General features: G+C 41.4%; 1 non-coding gene and 1 pseudogene across 1 annotated transcript; one reads left to right on the top strand and one right to left on the bottom strand.

Annotated features, from left to right (window-relative positions):
* Positions 1 to 2,488: 2,488 nt before the first annotated feature.
* Positions 2,489 to 14,546, top strand: part of LOC100945124 — a 144,787-nt pseudogene continuing 132,729 nt past the window's right edge.
* LOC111723950 lies at positions 7,141 to 7,281 on the bottom strand. The gene has a single exon (XR_002772352.1). It is a non-coding gene; the product is annotated as a U4 spliceosomal RNA (small nuclear RNA).

Genomic DNA, 14,546 nt, shown 5'->3' with positions numbered 1-14,546 from the left:
CCTCCAAAGATAAGTTATACATTAGCAAGATTATTAAGGGGCAGGGCAGGGGGAGAAGGGAGAAGGTTTAACTCCCTAGTGACTCGGGCAGGTCTGCGGGGTCACTTAAAGTCTCCAGGAGAGGAATAAACTGGAGGAGGCACTGGTTCTCTTGCTGGCATTTGAGTAGGAAGGGCTGGCACAGGGCCACAGAAATAAAGATGGGGACAGATGTACTTTCTCCCCACGCCTTTGCTGCTCACCTAGGAAGCCCCTCCGGCTTCCACTCCCAGACAAGAGGGCAAAATGCCAGGAGAGAGGGAATTAGCTTGTTAGTGGGAGTCGAGAGACAGATGCTGGGGCTTAAGAATAGTTTTTTAAAGTATGCTTTCATACACTCCGTCTGGGGGAAGCTTTATGTTAGGTGGGTAGTGCGTGTGGGTGCACGCCCAGTGGGGGACTGCAGGGTGGCCTTGTATTTATTTCTGTTTGTTGGGGTCAGTGGTAGCAGTAAGTCTGCCCCAGAAGTCTAAGAGCCAGTTAGTTCCCTCCTTGCTGTGCAAGCCAGGAGACAGGATTGCACACGCTTCGTTCCCCCTAAGCCAGAAGATAGTGCAGAACGGAGTGTCAGACTGACCCCAGTCTGCTCCAGCTCCTTGCACAAACTCTCCGAACGCTCTCGGTCGTCGGTCGTCCTTTAAACAAGTCAACACTTGCTCCCCGGCGTGCTCTGCATTTCTATGATCAGGGTGCCCGAGTCATTTAGTCTGAAGAATACAAAGGCTCAGGGAAAACGCATGTGCTCAGAATCTGCCACACATATGCTGGGAAAATAAAGAGGAACAAACATGTTGAAGTCCGAGCTTTCGTGCTGACAGGATCTATAAAAAAGAGACTTCAATTTTTCCTTCATTTTCTTTAGCAGTTCACAGTGTTATTAAGTGTCAGAGCACACAATTCATTCGCAGTTACTCCGAGAAAGGGAGAAACTAAATCCAATCACAGAACAAAAAAAGGAAGGGAAAGAGGGAGGCAGGGCTGTACAGTGTAGGTTATGCCGTGTGACTGTGTTCACTCCATGAGAAACACACTTTCTATCAGTCCTTTTGAATAAACATATGTTCAGAGTACATCTACATTAACAGAGGTGTTCAGCAATGTGAGTTCATTATTGTCAGAGTTCGCATGGGATTTTTGGCTCAATTTCTAACGTTGCAAAAAAGCGAGGCTTGGTATAAATTGACATGCTGCGTATGGCCTCATGCGAGCAACTGTTATAGGTCACGATGACATTTGGCTGTCAGTACACAGGTAAAGAAGTTTCGGTTCAGGTGCTGGCTGAGAACATCCTCTCCTCCTAGCGAGTGTGACTCGGCCTACGGGCCTGAACGTCCTTCCTTGCAACTGGCCACAGAACTTTGCAATCTGAGAGTCCCGTTTGGAATTGATAACTCATGTTCTGGGCAAAAGAAATGTTAACATTAAGTCCTCCAAAGAGTATGAAAACAAAACTCATTTTTTCCTCTGTTAATAAAGAGAATGAACTCCATATTTTTATAGCCTAATTTCAACATTCAGTGGAGAATTAAAATTTGACATCAATAAATCTTCAGATATTTATTGTGTGTTTTCTAAGGGCTAGGCTCTGATATAAAGGGCCATAGGGAGCAGAGAATTGGAAGACGTGATTTCAGTCCTTAAAAATCATGTGCTCTTGTGGAAGGCTGAAGCACCCTCTGTAATGGGCCGTCCTAAGCTAAGGTGGAAGGTTAGACTCAGAGTCTCCTTGGTTCTCCCCAAATAAATATATATACAAAAATTTTGTGTACATCTACTTTTCAAGGGAGAATGTCAAGGGTTTTATTATTAATAGTATTATTTTTGCCGGGGCTTGGTTTGAACCCGCCACCTCCAGCATATGGGGCTGGCACCTTACTCCTTTGAGCCACAGGCACTGCCCAAGGGTTTTATTTTTTAAAATTAATTTTAATTAAAATCATAACTGTGTACATGTATGAGGTGCAATGTGATGATTTGATATAAAATGTGGAATGCTTAAGGATTTTAAATCAGGAATTTAAAGGAACATATTTCCTAATAAAATATCTAACAACTTAGGATCTATTTATTATATGTAAATAAAATAAGAACTAACCTTTACTCTTGTTTATGCTAGGTATTTTATATGGACTCTTCAAATTGTGACAATAATCCTATAGGGTAGGCATTATTATTTTCCTATTTTATAGATACGAAAACTGAGCTTTCAAGAAGATAAGTCCAAGGGCACGTGGTTAATAAGTGATAACCTAGGATTTGAACTCAGCTCTATTTGATAGCCAAGTGTGTGTTCTTAACCTGTGTAATGTATAATAATTAAACCTGCGAGAGCTGAGCAGCTCTAATGGGCAAAAGTAGAAGAGATTCCGACAGAAGGAAGGAATCTGGCATATTATCCCCTCAAAAAGTAGATGTACACAAAATTTTTGTACATAATTTCAGGAGAACCATGATCAGTGGCCAAGATGGAGAGTTACATGCTAAGGAATATCTTCATGGAGGAGGTAAGTATTGAATAGGGTCTTATAAAAAAAGAGCTTTCTGATTTGGTGCTCAGGATGTGAGATTTTGAGTTTAGCAGCTTTCCCTGCAGCCCAGTTGGCGCTAGCTGGAATGCTTTGCCTTACTATTTTTATGCGTTCAGTATGCTTCCATAGCATACTTTTTGCACTAGGTAGGTGGGTAATGTTTTGCACTCCTGTAGGAGCCAGCCATCAGGCTCTGGAAGAACATACAGAGGTGAGTATGCTCAGAAACCCAGAGGAAATGTGGGCAGAGAATTCTGGTGGGAGGCAGCATGGTGCAGGAACACAGCAGAAGGCTGTGGGCGCCGTGGGCAACGGGGAGATCAGGCTCATCTTCTTGGAGCAGGTGGGATTGGGCTGGCCTGGAGGAGTGGGCAGGGCTTTGCTGGGGGAGCAGGGGAGGAGGATTTCAGGGTCGAGACCTGAACGCATAGCCTGTACCCATTGGCCTAGTTCCAGACTTTGTTGGGATTTATGATCCTAGGGCCTGTCTGTAGGTGCCAGTTCTTCATCGCTATTGTCAAGGGACACAAGTGGATCGGATTCCTCCACTGACATTGCCTTAAACTGGTCCAATGAACCTGCAGAGTGCTGGGCCTACAGGCCTAGCTCAGCATTTACAAAGGGGAGTTAGGGGGGTCCTTCTTTGAGGTATTTATTTACTTTCCCAGCTTAGAATTTTTTTTCTAGCCCTTTCCTTCTATAAAGTGGCTGTTGCCTCTCAAGACGACCTCACCCAAGGAGGGTCTCTCCTTCTGAGTGGTGGTGCCCAAGTCAGAGGCCCAGATGTGGTGCTGCCTTCCCTCCTGGCTTCTGCAGCCTCTGAGTCATTTCAGAGAGGGAATTTGTGAGCCTCCCCACACTTTACTGTCACCCCAGACATGCCAACACAGCGTAGGCTTTCCAGAACTTACCACCACTTTTACCTATACGTCTTTCTCAGCAAGTGACAGGTGGACAGACGTAAAGCACCCAGACCTGCAGTTATGTCAGGAGCCCTCACTCTGTTCACTAGGCACCTTGAGGTAACCTTAATTAAGACCCCTTAGAGACATCTGTTTAGTAAACTGTCGGCAGGGCTCATGTGAAGTCAGTTACTTTTGATAAAAATTTGGATTTTACACAAAGGACCATATTGGGTAAACTTATATGAGTGGCTTTATATTCATAGATTTTATTTTTTACGTATCCACGTGACAATTGACTACTTAGTACCAGCAGGCCATGTGCTCCTCTGGCTTTACCTTCAACTTGCCGTGAACCTTGGGCATCATTCTCCTCTCCAGTCTTCACTCTCCTTACTTGAAAACCGTGCAGCTGTTGGTTAAGGTTCCGTCCAGAATTAATTATCTGTGAAATTACAGATGCAATTTTCATTGATTCAAATGCAAGTTCTAAAAGCATACATTCAGTTTGAACTACTCTTCCTGGCCCCAGCGGTCCTTCTAGGGAAACAAGCTGCTCTCTCTTAAAGAGGCTCTGTAGTCTCTCCCTTTCTCTCTCTCACCCCGCACCCCGACTAACTGGGGCTCCATGATGAAATTGACTATTTAATTTTCCTTTCAAGAAACCCTGTCATTTGTGGGGGACAATTCGGGTGTCTAGGAAGTCTGGGTCACACATCATTAGGAAGAGAGTCTGACCTCTCCCCTGTCCCTTCTCCCTAACACCTTCTGCTTTCTTCTCTTTAATGCGACCTTGGCCTCCAGCAGCCTTATGGGCAGGCTCTGAGCACAGTGACTTCAGAGGCATTTCCTATTCTAGCCTCAGCTGCAGCTATCTGAGTCTGGTAGACAGTATGCTGGATGCTCGTCACCTTTGAGTAATCCGAAGTGACTCGGCACAGCTGACCATGCAGCGGCAGCTGCAGTGGAGGGCAAAATGGACCTGTAGATGAATTAGACTTTCTCTACAGACTGGACAGGGAACTGAAGACCCTTCCCTGGCTACGCTGGGGGGCTTTAGAATGAGTACCCTCCTTCAGTGTGGGTGGACTCAGGAATCTGCATTTTCACAAGAGCCCATTTGATGCTTATGGAAACTAACTTTTTTCCTGGCTCTTACCATGGGGTGACCTTATTTTATGTAATCATCTGCTTCCTGTCTTCTCCCCTGCAACCCCTTCCTACTTTAGAATGCTCCATGACTATAGAGTTTAGTGCCACAGATACCCTCAGAATCTGGCACATAACAGCTGTTCAATGGCTACTTATTAAATGAATTAAAGCCTGAAAAACAGTGTTCCCTTGAGCTGTTGCAAGATACTGATGAATTGTGCATTTCTTATAGTAAAATTTCCTTCTGATTTATTGTGACAACACACGTGTTAGGGTGTTTGAATATGTAGAGGTGGATGGAAGCAAGATTGGTAACAGCCCCAGGATTCAGGGCATGGGTTTGAACTAAATAAATGAAATATCTCTAGATTTTAAACTAGACAATTACTATGGGCCTATATGTTTAAAAAAATGTTATTCTGTTAAAACCATACTTTCCTGCTGAACCAACTGAATGGATAGTGTTGAAGGAAATAATTTGGTGTCAGGGTTTGACTGTAAATCTACCTCTGTATGAAGGAAGTGGTTGGCCAGACATCACAGTATTGTGGCCGTGAAACTTAAGCATACTGTAAATACATTCTCTTTGCTGGTTTGTCAGGCTGGGCAAAACTTTGACTGTTCACATAATCTTTGTGTAGTTTATCATAGTCTCAAATGAAAAATATATGCTTGAGCTTTATAAGTCTCAACAAAGGAAAATAAAGAGTTTTTCTTGTCTATAGACCAAGCACAAGTATTAGGATGGCCTGCCAAGCTCAAAGTGGAACAAGAATGTAGCTGCCGCAGCCAAGTTCAGCTATCATAAATTTAAATGTGCATTCCTTCGACTTGAGAATGGCTTACTTCCGTCACTTGAAGGAAGAGCTGACTCTTCCATTGCTGGCGTGCGCCAACCTTGGAAAAAAGCTATAAAGTAAATTAAAGTGCCCCAAAGCCGCAAGATATTTACTAGACTACAAAATGTGCACCACCTTTAAGATCTTGCCAGCATGCCTCATGATGAAGTTAAGCAGATGAAATTATGTAGCTACTGCCAAACCCTATCTCCCAATCTTACCTCTAAACATTAGCTCTTAACCAAAGGGATCAGAAAAAGAGATTGTGGAGAGGCCAGAAAACCAAACTACATGCTGTTTCAATGAGACATATTGACAGGAAAAATAAAGAGCAAAGAGAAGAACCAGGAAAGAAAATATAATTTTCACTACACTGTGTCTTAACAGCCACCCTGATAATAGCATTTTGGGCATATTAGCTGCATATTTATATCTACTAAAGTGTTCTTTTGAGAGAGGCCAAATGGCATATATTTAGGAAGCAGGTTAGTTTTAGCAATGAGACCATGCGTGTCATTGCATGTCATCCAATATCATGCTTCTATCAGTTATGCAGAGGGAAGATGTTTGTGACCAGGAACCAGAACTGAGCTGAGGTGGTCACCAGTGAGAATTCACATGAGTCTCAGACGGACAAAGACAAGGTCATTTGGACAAACAACTCTCATGTAGCAAAAAGAGAAATGGGATCTATCCTGTGGCAGCAAAACAAAAACTAGGAAGTGAGGAGCTTCAGAAAGTTGTATGAGCCTTTTGAATCCATATCGCCTTCTAGGCAAAATTAATTCTGGTAGTTCCATGTTACTTCATTGGGTAAACAGCCTCTCATATCTTTGTTTTTCTCCTGTCATTTTATTTTGAAGATAAAGGAGAAGGAGGAAGGGAACAAACATATATTGCCTGTCAACTGTGTGTCTAGAATTTTCCATATGTGTTCACAAAGCCCCCTAATTCTCCTGCCTTGGGGGCTAATTGTAAACGTTCAACAAATGTAACCAGGGCTCCATCCTACAGGGTCTCACCTTCATGACTTTCTCCTTTCTTAGTAATTCAGAAAAGGTCCCCTCCATCCTTCTTAACCTGACCCACGTTATCTCTCACACTAGACATCTCCAGGCATTTCTCTCCAGACCTCTTGCCTTCCATCAACCCCCCATGACTTCTCCCCACCCCAAGGCCCTCTAAGTGCGAACAAAAACTATTTTCTTTTTCCCAGAAAGCATGCCTACCATCTATTTTTAGTGTATGATAAAACTTTACAAACGGCTTGAGAATAACATAAAGCAATAACAATACCAAGATGGAAAATTCAGACCACGTATCAGAGATCCCTGCTCCTGGAAATCACAATGCAAGCTCCATCGCAGGGGTCAGCTGTTGGCTGCTTCCATCTGGGCCCCTAGTCTGAGATCCTAGGCAGCGGACTGTCCATTTCCCTTAACTCTATACTTATGACTGAGGCCAAATTTTCCTCAATCTGCCTTAATGTCCCTTGACACAGATGTCTAGCTCCTCACTCTCCAGAATGTCTCAGTTATAAAATAGGATTTGACCCTTTCTTATGAATAACTAAGTCCCCTGGAAATGCTCTTCTCAGGTAAAAGAGCCAACTTTCTCCAAAAGTATATTCTTGATTGACAGCAGAGAGCTTTCTTTTCTTTCTTTCTTTTTTTTATTCCGTCTCCATAGAGCCGGTCAAAAATTGCCAGTGCCAACTATATTGCAAGTTGTCATGGCCGGGTATTGGGAAAAGTTTTCAATTAGCAATAATCACTCCTCGGGTAAACCTCACTGGCTACGATACTGCCACTGTGCAAAGCTCAAATAGCTTTCTGATGGTAATTTTACTTTAGATTTTTTTTTTTTTTTGGATGTGGCTAAATACATCGCTTTGATCTGAATGTAACTCCTAAAATTTGTGTGCTAAAACTTAATCCCCAATGCAGCAGTGTTGGGAGATGGGGCTTAATGTGAGATGGTTTCATTGACAATGGCTCTACCTATATAAATAGATTAATACTGTTATAAAAAGAGCTTCCCGTGGACCAGTCTTCTGCTATGTGGGGAAGCAGTAGGAAGGTTTAGGATGCCGGGACCTTGATCTTGGACCTCTCAGCCTCCAGAAGGAGGAGAATTATGAGATTTATAAATGACTCAGTCTCAGGCATTTTGTTACAGCAGCACAAAACAGACTAGGACACACCTATTAGCTCATCATGTTGAATATATACAGCCTATATCTTCTACCTGTTGAGTTTGTTATTGTCTTTCTTCTCCTAGTAGAATGCAAGCTTCATAGGGTATAATTTTGTGTATGTGTGTTTGTGAGACTGTTGTATCTGAAACAGTGCCTGACGCTTAATAGTCACTCAGTATCTATTTGTCAAATGAATAAATCTTATTTCACCCTAAGTATTAGCCTATGAGAGAGGTATTATTGACCTCATTTTTCTAGAAGAGAAGAAGAAAGGCTAAAAGAGTATAAGTAAATTTTGCATGGAGAAGAAGTACTAGAACACTTTTTTTTCCTTGAAGACTGAGTCTCACTCTGTCATCCTGAGTAGAGTGCTGCAGCATCATAGCTCACAGCAATCTCAAACTCTTGACTCAAGTGATCCTCTTGCCTCAGCCTCCCAAGTAGCTGGGATGATAGGTGCCCACCACTACAACTGGATAGTTTTTCTATTTTTAATAGAGACAGGGTCTCCCTCTTGCTTAGGGTAGTCTTGAAGTCATGAACTCTAGTAATCCACCTGCCAATGGGCTAGGATTGCAGAGTGCTTGGATTATAGGCATGAGACCCTGTGTCTTGTCATTGGAACACTTTCGATGAGCTTAAGAATCAAGGCTATTTCTGATATGTTTACTTATTTTCATATTGTTCCCTAATAATGTTTGCTGATTTAACTTTGTTTAAGGCTCTGTCAGAGCTTAATCAGACTTTTAAAGGAGACAGTTTCTCAGAGCAATGACAGTGGGAGTGGTGACATCCCCAAGAAAAAGATGAAATGCAACAGAATGGAGTCCGGGCCACGTAATCTCAGGGTCTTGTCCTTGAAATTTCTCCTAAGTTTAATTCTTACCTTTAATAAAACAAAACTAAACAAAAACCCTAGTGGCCAGTACCCTTTGCATGGTTTGTCAGGATGGATTTGCTCCAGATTTGAGTTCTTTGTTCTCTCTCCTTGGGCCAAAGCCTGGTGTTGAAAAGCCTGTTGCATTTTGATGCCACAGAACAGAGGAAACTTAGATAAGTGGCAGTGCTACAGAGCTACAACTTTGGAGCTCTAGGACACACTGTGTTGAGAATATACTCACAGAGGTCACCGTGAGTTAAAAATAGAAAAGGGAAAAAAGGGAAAGAAAGACCAGAAACACTTCGCAACATCATCGCAGTCCACAAACCATTTTGTGGGTCTTATTAGAAGAGCTTTGTCACCTAGCACGGTGTGTAGCACACAGAACACAGATATGTAATATGTCACTAATGGTTGACCAACTGGATGAGTTCCTGTCACATCATACATTCTCCTTGTTTTTAAATCTGAATCAGCCCATGTTACTTGTTCTTGAGGATTCTGGGACCTTTCTGAAGAACTGTAGAGCTGGTAACTTTATGATTTCACTTCTAAAAATATCAAATCTCCTGACTTCATATGCCTGAGCTTTGGAGAAGATGCAAAAAAAGACCTGAAGTAGGCAAAAACGGGACAGTCTGCCCAAATAAAAGTCCCCACAGCGATCATGTCTGTGCCACCCTGCTTCTTTTCAAAACATTCCTCTCATCTACTCTAGAAGAACCATCTGTCTGGACAGGAATGCTTCTCTCTGGTCCCTTAGCTTGGTTGACACTTGCACTCAGTCAGGCCAATCATCCTTCTCACCTGTGTCTGAAACTGGTGGGGAAGATTTTACTTCTTTCTGATTGTGAAGCTATTAGGGATTTGGAGTGAACACAGGACTGCGGATGGCGAGATTCCTGCCACCTGGAGATGCTGTTTTATGAGCGTGCAGCTAGCATTTTTCATAATAGTCCAAAGTGAAACCAACCCAAACATGTCACCTGATAAAGAGATAAAAGGTGCCCTAACCACATGATGGAATATTATTCATTCACGAAAAGGAATAAATCGTTGACATGTACTACACCAGCGATGGGCCTTAAAAACATTAAGCTCGGTAATGGAAGTCAGTCACAAAAGATCAGGTATTATCTGACTCCCTATGTATAAAGCAGTCAGAAAGGAAAAGGCAAAAATCTGTTAAGACAGAACATAGATTGGTGGTTGCCTAGTACTGGGGGGAATGGGGAGGTTTAAGGTGGGGGGTTGATGACTAAAGGAAGCAAGGTTTCTTTTTAGAGTAATGAACATATTCTTAAATTGATTATTGTGATGGATGCCCAACTCCAGGATATCCTAAAGCCATTACATTGTATACTTTTGTTTCAACAGTGTAGCATGTGAGTTCTATCTCAGTAAAATAGTTTAAAAAGTCCTGCTAACAAAAAGAGAGGCAAAGATGGTGTGAGACTCAGTTATGCAAATTCCACCCATGATCTTTGCAAAGGTTGATTTGATACGTCAATAAAATCCTGAGGCTTTCTTCTTCCCCTCCTCCCCTCTCCTCCTTTCCGTCCTTTCCTTTCCTCTCTCCCCTCCCCGGCCCTCCCCCTCCTCTTCTCCTCTCCTCCCCTCCCTTTCCTTTCCTTCTCCCCCTTCTCCCCTCCCTCTCTTCTTCCTCCTTCATCCCAATTTAAGCTGGTTTTTTTGTCACTTGCTGTAACAGCCCTCCTGTTACGAGGGGATTATATTCAGGGTGAGGAGGTGGATATGTTCCATCCCATCAGAGGCCTCTGATCATCATGCTGCATAGAATATTATCCCAGAGCCTAATGCATTATGAATGCTCAATAAATGTTTGACTCTGAACCTAAATGATGGAGCTTTTCCCACGGAGAATTGAATTCAAAGGTCCTCCCTTCCCACCTCAAGTTGACTTTCTTTGATGACATTATTCTGAGTTATCTCCAAAACCTTATCTGGGAGATTTTTCCAGTATTCACAATTTCCCTTGAAAAAAATTTAAACTTTCACTTGTTAATTTGTGTTAAACTGGACTGTATTTATGGATGTGTAGATATATTTGGGGGTGTTACCACAAGTCTCCAGGTGGCGGGAAGAGTTTGGGAAAATTAAAGAGTTTTTCAAACCCAAGCAAATGAAATAATTGTAGGTTACATTGGGCAACAGTGTGTGCAGAGGCAGGCTGCTGTGACCCATGGGGTCAGCACAGGCCAGGCAGAACACACACACACACACCCCTGGCTGTGCATGAATGTAGTTGGGGTCAGATACTCCTTAACTATGTCTGGCTTATCAGGAGATTAAGAAAAAATGTTAATGAATATTCCATTGTATTATTCAAATATGTGAGAAATGTTTTGCATGATGTAACACAATGGTTATGTTTTAACTCTATAGACAAACACTTGTTGATAGCGGGGGTTCTCAAATTTTAGCACGCCTCTTACCTCAAGGGCTTGTTAAAACATGAGTTGCAGGGCACCATTCTCCGTTTCTGATTCAGTATGTCTGGAGTAGTCCTGGGAGCATGCATTTCTAGCGAATTCCCAGGGGGTGCTACTTGTTTGAGTCTGGGGAACCACACTTTGAGAGCCACTGATTTATAGTCTATAGTGGGGTGCTTCATTTTAAACAACCTAGTCTTAATTTTGAGACGAATATTTCTAATGGTTTACAATTGTAATTTGATCCGGTGATGTGGAGGTGAAAATGTCATAGCTTGTATTTCATTCTTAGAGCCTCAGTTTTAAAGGAAATGGTCATTATTTTAGTTTTTTAAATTGCAAACCATAAATTGGACAGTTTTTGTCCAATTCTATAACTGTGCTTCCCACACGAACTCATTCGCAACATCATGGTAAGTCCCTGGGGGACATTTTCAAATGTAAATTCCCAACGGAGCAGAATCTGGCTGGGAGAGGGGAGGAGGAGGAGGAGGAGGAGGGTGGAGCGGCTGGATTCTCAACTGTCAACTGCGAAGCGATCTAAAAATAAATCCTCTCAGTCAAGAAGACTGGCTCCGAGATGAACACTGGGATGATTGAGAGCCATTTGCAGAATTGCATCTGAGGTATAGAAGTCTTCATGTGACATTCCCTTTTTTTCCTCCGCTGAGAGAAGAGAAATGTGCTGAAATCCCAAAATACCAAACTTTGTGTGACTTCAAATAACATTATGAGAAAGGGCAAGTCAGCACAGAGGACACAGGAATTTCAGTGTTCAGCTTGGAAATACTTCTGCCAAGTTTATTAACCCCTCCACGAGAGCAGTCTGTGCGTGCACGCCTGGTATGCAGGGACACGATGCACGTCTACATTCTCACCCCCATGTGCCTCTGTCTTTTTATCAAACCATTGGGGCTTTCAAACATTTTTCATGTAATATGTGCAAAGATTTGCATGTATCTCGAGTATACAGGCTTGAGTGTTCACACACTGAACACATGGATGCAACTGGGCGCTAAATAAAAGGGGGAGTCATTGCCATGCCTGGGTCTCCACCGCTGCCCCCTCCCCACCCGCCCAGGGTAACCTATCCAATCTTCTGACAGCATAGATTACTAGATTGTTAAAATTTCTTTTCAACTGAGACATAATAACTGTGTATATTTATGGGATTCAATGTGATGTTTTGATCTACATATACATTATAAAAGATTAAATTAAACTACTTAACGTATCCACCATCTCACCAATTTGTCTTTTTGTGTGTGTGTGATGAGAACATGGGAAGTGTATCGTTTTAGCAGTTCTGAAGGTTCAAGTGTGTTATTATTAACCGTGGTCACCAGCCAGTGCAATAGATCACTAACATTCATTCTGCCAGGAACCTAAACTTGGTAGCTTTTTGTCAACATCTTCCCTGTCCCCATCTCTCTCCCTCCTGCCTCTCCCAGCTGCTTTGTTACCCTCTGCTTCTACGAAATCAATCTGTTCAGATCCCACATGTAAGTGGGATCATTTGGTATTCGTTTTTCTGTGCCTGGCTTATTTCACTTGGCATAATGTCTTTTCGTTCCATTGACATTGTCTCAAATGACAGAATCTCCTTATTTTTAAAGGCCATATAATATTCCATTGCATACAGGGTGAACATAAAGTTGGTGTGCAGTTTAAAATAGTTTAACATAGTAAATTGCACATGAACTTGAGGGACCCCCTGTATATGCTACATCTTTTTTTATTACTTATCCACCAATAAACACTTACGCCACTTCTATATTTTGGCTATTGTGATTAATGCTGAAATGAACACGAGAGTATGCTATCTCTTTAGCATATTGATTTTAACACCTTAGATACATAGTCAGAAGTGGGATTGTTGGATTATATGTTCTACTTTAAATTTTTTGAGGCACCTCCATACTGTTTTCCAAAATTGCTGTACTAAGGGTTCCCTTTATGTCACATCATTGCCAACAATTACCTTTTTTTTTTTTGATGATAGCCGTTCTTGTGGTTTTTAATTTGCATTTCCCTCATGATTAGAGATGTTGAACTTTTCTCATACATATCTGTGTCTTTCGGTCATGTACATCCAGCCTCCAGAAAAATGAACTAAATAAGCCTCTTCTTTTTATAAATTACCCAGTCTCAGATATTTCGTTATAGCAACGCAAACACAGTACTACTATGAATAGAGCTGCTGCGAACAGTGGAGTGCATGTCTGCCCTGAAGAGCATGTGTGTGCATCTCTTTGGGCTTCAGAAGTGCAATACTTGTTCATAGATTATGCATGTACTCAGCTGTAGTAGATACAGACAAATCTTAATGGTTTCTCAAGTGGTTTGAACAATTTACATTCTAAGCAGGAGTGTATAAAGTTTCAGTTTCTTTGCATTCTCAGAAATGCTTGACAATTCCCATCTTAATTACTTTTCAGCCATTCTGTGCTCAGGTAGTATTATCCCATTGTGGTTTAAATCTGCATTTGGTAATGACCAATGAAGATGAACTCTTTTCTTCTTTCTTTCTTTTTTTTTTTTTTTTTTTTGCCATTTCAACATTGGTCAGCAGAACATGAAAATGCATGAGATCCATTGGGAAGGGCCTGTGCAAATCTTTTGCCCATTTCTTACTGATTAATAGGAATTTTTAATATATTAGGATGTGATTCCTCTGTCAGATATGTATGCTGTGAATACCTTTTCCTAAGATGGGAATTTCTTTTTCACTTCCTTTTGTGTCTTTTGATGATCATTTTAAAAAAAATTAAATCAGAGCTGTGTACATTAATGCAATCATGGGGTACCATGTGCTGATTTTATATACAATCTGAAATATTTGCATCAAACTGGTTAACATAGCCTTCATGCCACCCTCTTAGTTATTGTGTTAAGACATTTATATTCTACGTTTAGTAAATTTCACATGTACCCTTGTAAGATGCACCTTAGGTGTGGTCCCACCAATTACCCTCCCTCCACCCAACCTCCCCCCTCCCCTCCCCTCCCTCCCTCCTTTTCCCTTATTCTTGGGCTATAATTGGGTTATAGCTTTTGTTTATTCTTTTCTAATAATCACTTTTTGTGACTTATTTTAGAGTTTTGTTGCTTTTCTTTTCATGTTTGAAATCTTCAGTGTAGCTGGAATTGTTTTTTGTGTATGGTATGAGGTAATGGTCAAAGTTCATTGTTTTGTAAATGGATATCCCACATTGTTTACTAAAAAGGCCATCTTTCTTCATCTGTGTCTTTTATAGACTGGAAAGTCTTTGTTGACTATTCTTTTAAATTTCTTATTCATTGTGGTTCTCTTTTCTTCTTTATTTTTACAAGCACAGTTGCTGACTAAATCCATTTACTCTAAGCTTTTACTACAAATATCCCAACTGGCGTCTCTGTTCCCAAGATCTGACCACTCCAGTATCCATTGTCTTAATTTCTAGGCTAATTATTCTAAACACATTTGCATCACATTTAGTTAAGAAGTCTATTAATTTTCTGTGGTTACTGTAATAAATTACCACAAGTTTAGTGGCTTAAAACTACAGAAATTTAT

Source organism: Otolemur garnettii, unplaced genomic scaffold (genome assembly GCF_000181295.1).
Source record: "Otolemur garnettii isolate 467f Iridium unplaced genomic scaffold, OtoGar3 scaffold00017, whole genome shotgun sequence".
Classification (NCBI taxonomy): Eukaryota; Metazoa; Chordata; class Mammalia; order Primates; family Galagidae; genus Otolemur; species Otolemur garnettii.
Note: the sequence above shows the minus strand (reverse complement) of the source record. Positions and strands in the feature narration are given on the sequence as shown.